Here is an 11219-nt window from a genome sequence, read left to right as displayed (position 1 = left end):
AAATGCATTTATGCACAAAAGAGAAATAGACCCAGAATCAAATGAAACAGACTTATGGTTACCAAAGGAGAAAGGGCCAGAGAGAGGGATAAATGATTTGTCCTTTATCTGTTTTATTGGAAACAACTTCATTATAATTGCATGTGCAATTATATATTACAATCCCAGTGCACACATGTAAGAAGATTGGAGATTTGAGCTTGTGCCTCTGAGATTGACACAGAGAAAAGGATCTAAGGAGACTGTGGAAAATTAGATTCTGTAACTGTGTATAGTCACTCTTATGAAATCCTAAAAGGAGAATCATATTGGTCAGGATTTCACCTAAAACACTAGGAGTATAATAAATATTACTGAGTTCCTCTTGGTCTGGCTAGCATTTTCCACCTCTCTTTCCCCCTTCTCACCCCTAATGACTCTCTTCATATCTTCAGTTAAAACAAGTATACAGCCTTACTTATGTGAGTATTCAAAGGTAATACTGAAATAACAGAGGAAACTTACATTAAGATGCTTAAATTCTTAGCATTTTTCTTAGACTGGTCCTTTACTTTTCCTAGTTCGCACCACCCTCCTTCTCCATGCATATATACTTCTGAAAACAAAGCAAATGCATCTGCAAATGCATTGAGTTTTGCACATTTTTGACATTAAACAAGTCTGGGGAAAGTAAAATACTAATGCATTCCTACTAGATATATTTAATAAATTTGAATGCTGCTAATACTCTTAGGTGACTCTTCATAGAGGAGGCAATGTTTGAGTTGAGAGTGTAATAAAAAAAATGAGTATTTGTCTCATAGGAAGGTCCAAGGTTGTGCAAGAGGAAACCAAGAGGAAGCATTACAAACAGAGGAAAGCCTAGCTAAGTAGTTCTAGAATTCTAAATTAGTTTGCAGAATTCTGTCATATATATTTTTTATGCCAGATATGTTTGTAATGGTGATGCTATATTAAAGTTATCTACACTTTAATAACAAATTTGATAATTGAACCTCATTGCAAACTATTTAATCACTGAATGTATGACTGGATTTGAAGGAATGAATGGTTTTCCAGTTTTCTTCTAGATGAATTGAGGGTTTTTCTCCTCATATGTAATTAGACATACTAAAATACCTTTATAGAAATCCTGAACCTATTAAAATATTTTGACTATACTACAGGGAAACCTGGATCAAATAAAGATACTTGAATTTAAAACCCATATGCACTTTGATTTCTCCCTAATCACCCAAATGGAGTAATTTCACAAGTAGGGAACTGCTTAAGAGGCAGTTCAGCAGATGAGTTCTCTGTTCAGGTTAATTTATCCAGATATGACTATTTATTTATTCTGAAACAGTGGTTAGTACAACTATGGGACTGGAAAATATGTCTGGGCAGGTCGCCATTTTTAATGAGACGTAAAAGAACCATGGGGAAGAATATAGTTGTCGATGGAAATCAGCACATCAACAACATACAGTAAGAGAGAAAAAGCAACAAAAGAGGAGGGTGTCTTGAGACTGGATGAAAACAATATATTGGGATTATGGAAACAAAATTTGTATTTTAAAGACAAAATAATTTTAAGCACTGCACAAATATCAACTTAGAAGAGTCCTTTAAAATGTTTGATGTGTTTGGATAAAGTATAATTTTGAATTTTTTCTAAATATACAAGCTTTCAAGAATTATGGAGACAAAGTCTTATGGCAGTGATTTAAAAATAACTTAAATTGATTTTGAAAATATGGTGATTCATAGTGACACATTCAGAATTATAGCACCATTTAAATTGAGACAGCAGATATTAGCAGAAAATCACAGCATATGTTTGAATTATATTTTATCAGAAGGGAAATGACTACTAAATTAATATATGATTAACATATAAATTTTGAGGAAAGTATATATATATATATATATATATATATATATGCACTAATTATCAGAGAGGAAGTAAAGGAATGATAATGGTGGCTAAGAGAGTAAAGCATCTATCTGCAATGTGGGAGAACTAGGTTCAGTCCCTGGGTCGGGAAGATCCCCTGGAGAAGGAAATGGCAACCACTCCAGTAGTCTTGCCTGGAAGATTCCACGGACGGAGGAGCCTGGTAAGCTAAAGTCCATGGGATCGCAGAGTCGCACACAACTAAGAAACTTCACTTCTCATAAAAACATAACTAGGAATTAACTGAAAGAGGAGTTTCCATGCCTGCTGTGGTAGGGAGTAGTAGACAGAGGGAATCTAGAGTTTGTAAAATGTAACAAACATCTTATGACCAACAGGAAAGAGTTATTGTAGAGGGCTTGAAGAGAAAGGTGACATTTATGAACATAAATGTCTGGAAATCATCAGGGAATTCAGTGCTGCATACATTTTATTGGAAACCCTTCCAGAATTGTGTTTTTTTCTATAAGTGAGTTTCTCTGTTGGAGAAGTCGAATATAGAGATTATAATATGAGATCATAAAGCATGTAGAAGTAAAGAATTGAAGAAGCAAGGATATTGTGTCAGGTCAAAAGGAGTAGCTAATATGTTATACCACAAGTAAAAAGTGTGAGGAAAATGTGAGTTGGGAAAAGGTAGTAAAGGCAGTAATGGTAAACTAAGACAATATGAGCCTTACATTAAACTTCTGTGAGGGTATAGGGAATTGAAAAATGAAGTTAATGAGGGACAGAGAATTGGGCAGAGACTGGGGTGTTTCTTCCTCAGTAAGATGGATGGTGATTTAGAAAAGCAAACGTGGATTCATTGATTCATATCAATGTATGGCAAAACCAATACAGTATTGTATAGTAAAATAAAGTAAAAATAAAAATTAAAAAAAAAAGCAAACAAATAACCCTGTGAATTGCAGCTTTAAGGGACTAGAGATTAGTGTAATAATAGGATGCATTTTGGGCTCATTTATGAGCGTGTTTCTATAATGCCTGCAAGTAATTTTGCACAACCCTATTTGAAGAAGAGAATCTGTGGTCAACCAATGTGGGTAAAAAGTAAACGCCATACTGGGTTGATTTACTGGGTTCTATGAGGTGTTTGGAGAGGCAGTCATATGAATGATGTGCCTGTTTTCAGTACATGAGAGAAAAATAAGCCTCCAAGAAATTATAATAATACTTAAATATGGAAATTGCCAGCAAATGGGTTTTGTAACATACGCTATCACTTCCATAAAGAATGAATGGAGGATACAGAAAATAGTATCCAGAGGTGGATTTTAATAAATATATTAAAACTGCTTATTTTAAATCTGTAATCATATCATGAACTTGAATCCCACTGAACAAATATGGTTACTTATTCAGTATTGCATAGTATATCTAAATTTTCTGTATATAGTTTTGATAGTTTCTGATTTATTATTCTGGAAAAATACTGATAAATTTTGATGTACATATGAAAATATAGATATCATTATTTGATTAGATTTTGGTAATTGAAAAGTTTCTTTGAGAAATAATCATAAAACTTTCAATTTTTAGGTATTATTCTATCAGGTAAAATTTTTCCAGTTCAGTTTTTGCAGAAATAAATTTGCATATGAGAAATTCATGTATCACATTTTAGTATAGCAGACATTTGACTTATTTCTTTGTTGTCATTACATATTATTTTAAGTATTTATCTGTAAAATATTTAATTGTATACATAATACTCAGAGAATTTCCCTAGGTTCCAATTTTGGGATAAAACCAGATTCTCAATACTCTGTTACAACCTCTTTGTGTGTCCCGTATTCATACCTAGCATACCAATTGTCATGTGTAATTGTCACAGTTAGAGTTTTGCCTGTGTCATGTTTGATAAAGCCACTTTATAACTTATTTTCCCAAGATCCAGAGCAGCTCCTGAGAATGTGTTGGTATTGTTATTATTATTTTACTTCTACTAGACTATCTGAATGAATTGGAAGTTCTTTGATTAGAAAAAAATGTTATATGTAGCACACCGTTTATATCAGATCTTGTTAACTTAGAAGAAGTTAACTTAGAAGACCTAACTACATTCAATGAGATAGTTTTCAACTAATTTTGCAAAAACCATAGGAATTCACATTGACTGGAAGGAGTGCTTCCTCTCTCTATAGTGAATATTTGTAAGCTTTCAAGGGTGTATGTGTTTATATCTATCTGTATACATAACAAAAAAAGAGACAGAGAAATAGAGAACAGAAGGAAAATTCAAAATAAATTATTCAGGGAAACTCTATCTGCATTCACAACCAAATTTAACTGCAATATCAAAAAAAAAATGAGTATGTGTGTCAAAATGCCATTTGAAATCACGTTTAACTACTGATGGTATGAACCTAGGTAAAAACATAAAACAAGAAAGATACTCAACAAATATCGCCATCTTGAATCAGACTCTCTAAACCAGAGAGTTCAAAACAAACATGTTCCAGCTCAGTGGTACAGTCTTCATGCCCTCGGTGCTGACATTGATTGGGATCCCTGGCCTGGAGTCTATGCAGTTCTGGATCAGCATTTCTTTCTATGCCATGCACATTACTGCTCCATTTGGGAATTTCCTGCTACTGGTCATGATCAAATCTGAGCCCAGCCTCCATGAACCCATATATCTTTTCCTGGCAATGCTTTGAGTGACAGACATTACTCTCAGTACCTGCATCCTGCCAAAAATGTTAGGACTATTCTGGTTCCATTCACCAGAAATATATTTTGATGTCTATCTTTCAGATATGGCTCATCTATACCTTCCAGTGTATTGAGTCAGGTATTCTGCTGGCCATGGCCTTGGATTGCTACATGGCAATCTGTGATCCTCTGAGACATGCAATCGTTTTACCCACAAACTCCTCACTCAGATTGGGGTTGGAGAGACACTCCGAGCAGTCCTCTTTGCAACTCCATGTCTCATCCTCATCAAATGCTGGCTGAAACACTATTGGACCACTGTGGTTCCCCATTCATGCTGTGAACACATGGCCACTGTGAAGCTGGCAGCAGAAGATATTCAAATCAACAAGATCTAGGGTCTCTTTGTGGTTTTCATTATACTCTAATTTGACATAATCTTCATCATACTCTCTAACATTGGAATATTTGTAACTGTCTTCAATCTGACTCAAAAAGAAGCTAGACTCAAAGTTTTTAACACTTGCATTGCCCACATTTGTGTCTCCCTTGAGTTTTATCCCCTCAGGTTCTTCTTGTTTTTTTGCACCCAAGTTTGGGTTCCATATTCCACCTTACATTCACATTCTTCTATCTAATCTCTATCTTGTGAAGACCAAAGAGATTCGAGATCAAATATCCAAGATTTTCCACTCTAAGAATGCATCTTGAGTTCTCATTTATCTTCTTTCAAACAATAGCAGAAACAAGTACTGAGAAAAATGTTCTTGAGAGTTTGTGCTTTCTCAGGTTCATTGTGTGCTGAAGAGCAATGTTCTGGTTTTGCATTCAAGAGAGTAAGGCCTTGACTCCTATTTAAACATCTTAGCTTGTTTTGGATACAAAGTTTTTTGAAACACACAGAATTAGTCATATCTAATCTACACATGATATAAAGTTCAAAAATTAAGCTCAATTGACTCTTGGTGACAGATGTTTCTTAAAAGAAAAATAATATTTTAGCCTATGTTAAAATATATCAAGTGTCATTTTAGGGACTGCAAAACAAATTCAGTATAATGTATTATAATTCTAGTATATCTGAAAATAAATTTGTCCTTTTCCTATATCATTTATTGTAACACATTATCCTAAAGTTCCTTACTGAATGATCATGAAGTAATCATTAAGTGGGGAATGAGGGTTTTACTATATGCATCAAATGGTAGTCATATTTTCTTATTTCCTGAAAAAAAAAAATCACACAGCCTACTACAGGAGCATATATAGTGGAGTTCTTATATATTAAACTCAAATAGAAAAATTTGAATTGATAGTTACTAAAGTCAATGTGGAATGATTAGCAATGTACTTCCTTGTTTTATGTTATGGTCTTACAAATAAGTAAAATAGTTTTAAATAATGTGTTTTATGACTATAGCTGAAAAGGGAAATAAGTTCTGCAAGTCAAGCTATATATATATATATATTTAAATTATGCTCATGGTTTTATTATTTGTATGTTTACCTGAAACTAATTTTCAAAATAATTACTGCAGTTGGATTCATACATTTGAACTTGCATTAGCATTTGTTGACTTAAAATTGCTTTTATTGTAAATGTTTTTGTGGATTAGTGAATAGTCGTTCTTATAGAAACTTAAATAGAAATTTTAAATGGTAAAGATCAGATGTAAGTTGATAAAAGCAACTATACAGGAAGAGTAGTGAGTGTGGCCTAAACAAACAGCCAACTGGTGGCCAAGGCCAGCACCTGGAATATTCAGAGATGTGAATTTGGATCCTCTCCCTTATTCTACATTCTACCTTCTGATTAACGTATATTCACTTCACGTTCCTTGCTATGATCCTGAAATGGTCACATACCGTATAGTTTGTGAAGCGTAATTTCAGACTCTACGAGGGCTAAAAGTAACATTTTCATCATATTTATGTGTTCAGGTTTTGGACTAGAATTTTTTTTAATGGCGTTATTGTTGTCTGTCTTACAAAATTGTGTGTGATCTTCACCATTAACACTTCATTGTCCTGTAATTCCAAAAGATGACCAATGCTATGCATAGTGCCAAAAGTCAGAATTTTTCCAATTGGACTTTTTTTGCTCTTAGGACATTTTTATACTTAAGAGATGTATCCATTTCTATTATTTTCACTCTCATTAATTGTGATATATCCTCTACCTGGAGACCATGACCCTGATTCCTGAATTGGTAAAATAGTCTTCATTCTATAACATTAGGCTCAGACTTCTTTTGGTATCTTCTTTCTCAAGATTCCTTAACTGAGGTTTCCTTTTGGGGTCAGTGTTGTTTTTGTAATCCACAGTGATCTGTGCAATTCAAACCATATTATATTAAAATGTATCTGTGTGTGTGTGCTTAGTTGATCAGTTGTGTCCAACTCTTTGCGACCCCATAGACTATAGCTCGCCAGGCTCCTCTGTCCATGGGATTCTCCAGCAAGAATACTGGAGTGGGTAGCCATTCCCTACTCCACGGTGTCTTCCTGACCTCAAGGATTAAACCTGGGTCTCCTGCATTGCTGGCAGATTCTTTATCATCTGAGCCACCAGTGAAGCCCCTGGTGAATTATACAGGATGTCTAATAATTTAACTTTATCTCTTTTTGTCATAATGTGGCACAATAAATTCTTAATGACTTGGACTGACTCTCTTACTGCTTTTATTGATTTGGTTTGATGTTCACTGAAAGAAGCAATTTTGAAGGATAGTCTGGTGGAAAAACACGTGCCATAAAATCGATATACATTAATATTTATTTAAGGTAATAGAGCTCTCTAGTATTCTCTGGCAACTCTCTGGTGGCTCAGCTGGTAAAGAATCCACCTGCAATGCGGGAGACCTGGGTTCGATCCCTGTGTTGGAAAGATGCACTGGAGAAGGGAACAACTACCTGCTCCAGTGTTCTGGCCTGGAGAATTCCATGGACTGTATAGTCCATGGGGTCGCAAAGAATCAGACATGACTGAGCGACTTTCACTCACCCAGTACAGATATCTATTGGACAATTAAAAGTAAGATCTAGGGGGGAAAAAAAAAGCTTGTCTAGTTCATTTTCTTATCTTCTACTCCTAATATAGTTCTGACACTGGTATAAGCAGAATACAATTTATTGAATAAACATAATAATGAAATTCCCCTCAGCATCTAATTGCATCTTTACAGCAACCTAAAAAATATTTAGTGCATGTTAGATTCGGTGAATCTGAAAACTGAGATTAATGGGAGGTCTGTTTCTCACTGTGGGGTGGAAGTTACAAATATTAAAAAGGAGAAAAGGTGAATGATTATCTGTAGTTCAGGATTTGTTAAAGATATCCATCAGTGAACCTGAAGGTATACAATGTGTGTTGATATAATTTATCAAATGAATGTAGATGTAATTTATGTAATGTGAGTAAACTGATACACGTGTGAACATGCTTGTGTGTGATTGTGTTTTCTAATATTTTGTCTTCTGCAATGGCCTTTGCTCAGTGAATTCCCAGTATAAATAAGCCCAAAAGGTCACAAGAAAATTCTAAGCTACATCACAAGATAGAACTTTTGATTCTGTGGATCTATTTTGTTGTTGTTCAGCCACTTAGTCGTGTCAGCTGTTTGCAACCCCATGGACTACAGCACATCAGGCCACCCTGTCCATCACCAACTCCCAGAGCTTGCTCAAACTCATGTCCATTGAGTCAGTAATGCCATCCAACCATCTCATCCTCTGCGGTCCCCTTCTCCTCCTGCCTTCAATCTTTCCCAGCATCAGGGTCTTTTCTAAAGAGTTGGCTCTCCAAATTACGTGGCCAAAGTATTGGAGCATCAGCCTCAGTATCAGTCCTTCTAATGAATATTCAGGATTGATTTCTTTTAGGATTGACTGGTTTGATCTCCTTGTAATCCAAGGGACTCTCAAAAGTCTTCTCCAACATCACAGTTCAAAATCATCAATACTTTGGCACTCAGCCTTCTTTATGGTCCAACTCTCACATCCATACATGATTACTGGAAAAACCATAGCTTTGACTAGAAGGACCTTTGTTGGCAAAGTAATGTTTCTGCTTTTTAATATGCTATCTAGGTTGGTAATAGCTTTTCTTCCAAGGAGCGAACATTTTTTAATTTCATGGCTTCAGTCACCATCTGCAGGGCTTTTGGAACTTAAGAAAATAAAATCTGTCACTGTTTTTGTTGTTTGCCATCTATTTACCATGAAGTGATGTGACTGGATGCCATGATCTTAGTTTTCTGAATGTTGAGTTTTAAGCCATGTTTTTCACTCTCCTCTTTCACTTTCATCAAGAAGCTCTGTAGTTCTTCCTTACTTTCTGCCATAAGAGTGGTGTCTTCTGCATATCTGAGGTTATTGATATTTCTCCTAGCAATCTTGATTCCAGCTTGTGCTTCATCTAGCCCAGCATTTTGTAGGATGTACTCTGCATATAAGTAAAATGAACAAGGTGACAACATATAGCTTTGATGTACTCCTTTCCTGATTTTAAACCAGTCCATCATTCCATGTCCAGTTCTAACTATTGCTTCTTGACCTGCATACAGGTTTCACAGGAGGCAGGTAAAACCTCTGGATCTATAGGTTTGTCAAATTCCATGCCAGTGATCTTGACTTTATCACATGAGCTATGTTTTTATAATTACAGAGTTAATGTCATAAACTTTGTTTGTGTGCACATCATTTTTATCCAGCTAGAATTAAATTACTTTGAAAGTAGGAAAGGATTTCATTAATCTATGTTTTTCCAATACTGTAGAACCCACTGAAACTCCCTACTTCTCTGACCATGGGTCCTATTGATGTTGCACACCAGCAGAGTCTGATGCAAAGTCTTTACAACTCTAATTTCCCAAACCCGACAATATCTTTAAGTGATATCACGAATCTTATAGGGCTAAGCTTTACAGTGCTGAAATTGCCCCAAACTATCCAATTGTGTCTTTCTCAGATCACTTTAGGAAAACAACACCTTGCAAATTCTAGATTAAGCTAAATTAATCTCATTTGACATCCTTACTTTTATTCTTATATCATTAATGTTGTTAATGCTACTTTATCTAAATTTATTACAAATTTCTGTTTTTCACATTATTTTTCCCTTATGCAAAATTCTACCTGAATACAATAATGAACTGAAAACATGTCCTAAAGTTATATTTTCTCCAGTGGTCAGCATGATATATCATGAGGATACTCTGAGAGAGGTACAGTTTATAGCATTACCAAGTTGTTACTTGGTGGTTTGTGATGACATTCTTTAACTGTTGCTGTTAAGTCGCTTCAGTCGTGTCCGACTCTGTGTGACCCCATAGACGGCAGTCCACTAGGCTTCTCTGTCCCTGGGATTCTCCAGGCAAGAACACTGGAGTGGGTTGCCATTTCCTTTAACTGTTAGTTGTATATTTCCTTTCACTGTTAGCTGCATATTTTTAATAAGGGAAATTTAACAAATTGTAATTTTTCATATTTTACTTTATGGTAGTTCAGTATGATGGCAAAAGGAAAAGAAACAATGATATTGTGTATATTTTGCTAGAATTTTAAGTCTAAGGGAAATTAAGTTTTTATTCATGAAATAGAGGAATGCCATTTAAGTTAGATAAATAATCTGGGTTGGAAAAATAGCAACATTAAGCTGCATACTGCCTTCGGGAAAAAAATAGTACAAAGAATGTTTCCTAACCTACATCCATTTAACAGAAAAAGTAGATTCATGGATGTCCATGTTGCACTTGAGACATGTGTCTTTTAATGTATTTACTATCATATCCACACACTTCACACAATTCTATCAGTTCAACTCTAGGTTCAACAAGAAGCACATAATGTATATTTTCCGGTATTTATGATTTAACTCTTCTGTTTGTAAGATGCCATTTAGGTAAATTTAGGCTTCCCAGGTGGCACTAGTGGTAAGGAACCTGCTTGCCAATGCAGGAGACATAAGAGTTGCAGGTTTGACCCCTGGGTCAGGAAAATTCCCTGGAGGAGGGCTTAGCAACTTACTCCAGCATCTTGCCTGGAGAATCCTGTGGATAGAGAAGCCTGGAAGGCTACAGTCCTAAGGTCACAAGGAGTCCAACACAACTGAAGCGACTTTAGTACACACACATGCATTTAAGTAAATAGGATGCTATATGCAAAAATAATTGGGATTGGACTATAAACGTCTTATTCTTAAACCTATAGAACATAAATATTCAATATTTTTGAGAACCTTAAATACAGCATGACACTTTTTTATATTTTCAATTACATTTATTTATAATATATTAATGTAAGTGAGGGTAAATGTGGACTGCCTTGGGGGCTCAGTGGTAAAGAACCCACCTTTCAATGCAGGAGAAGTGAGAGTTTGATCCTCGGGTCAAGAAGATCCTCTGGAGAAGGAAATGGCAACTCACTCCAGTACTCTTGAATAGGGAAACCCAAGGACAGAAGAACCTGCCAGGCTATAGTCCATGGCATAGTAAAAGAGTCAAACATAACTTAGCCGCTAAACAAAAATGATACAATGTGATTGGGGTAAAATTCAATATGCTCTTGAAGAATTCTCCTTCACAGTGTGCTTAATATCTTATTTCACTATAAGAAAGTGAAGACA

The 11219-nt window shown here is 35.3% G+C and overlaps 1 pseudogene; it reads left to right on the top strand.

The window, feature by feature from the left end:
- Positions 1-4392: 4392 nt before the first annotated feature.
- Positions 4393-5305, top strand: LOC138420630 (olfactory receptor 52A5-like; annotated as a pseudogene).
- Positions 5306-11219: the final 5914 nt, after the last annotated feature.

The sequence above is a fragment of the Ovis canadensis genome, chromosome 15 (assembly GCF_042477335.2).
Source record: "Ovis canadensis isolate MfBH-ARS-UI-01 breed Bighorn chromosome 15, ARS-UI_OviCan_v2, whole genome shotgun sequence".
Taxonomy (NCBI): Eukaryota; Metazoa; Chordata; class Mammalia; order Artiodactyla; family Bovidae; genus Ovis; species Ovis canadensis.
This window is presented reverse-complemented; position numbering and strand designations above follow the sequence as displayed.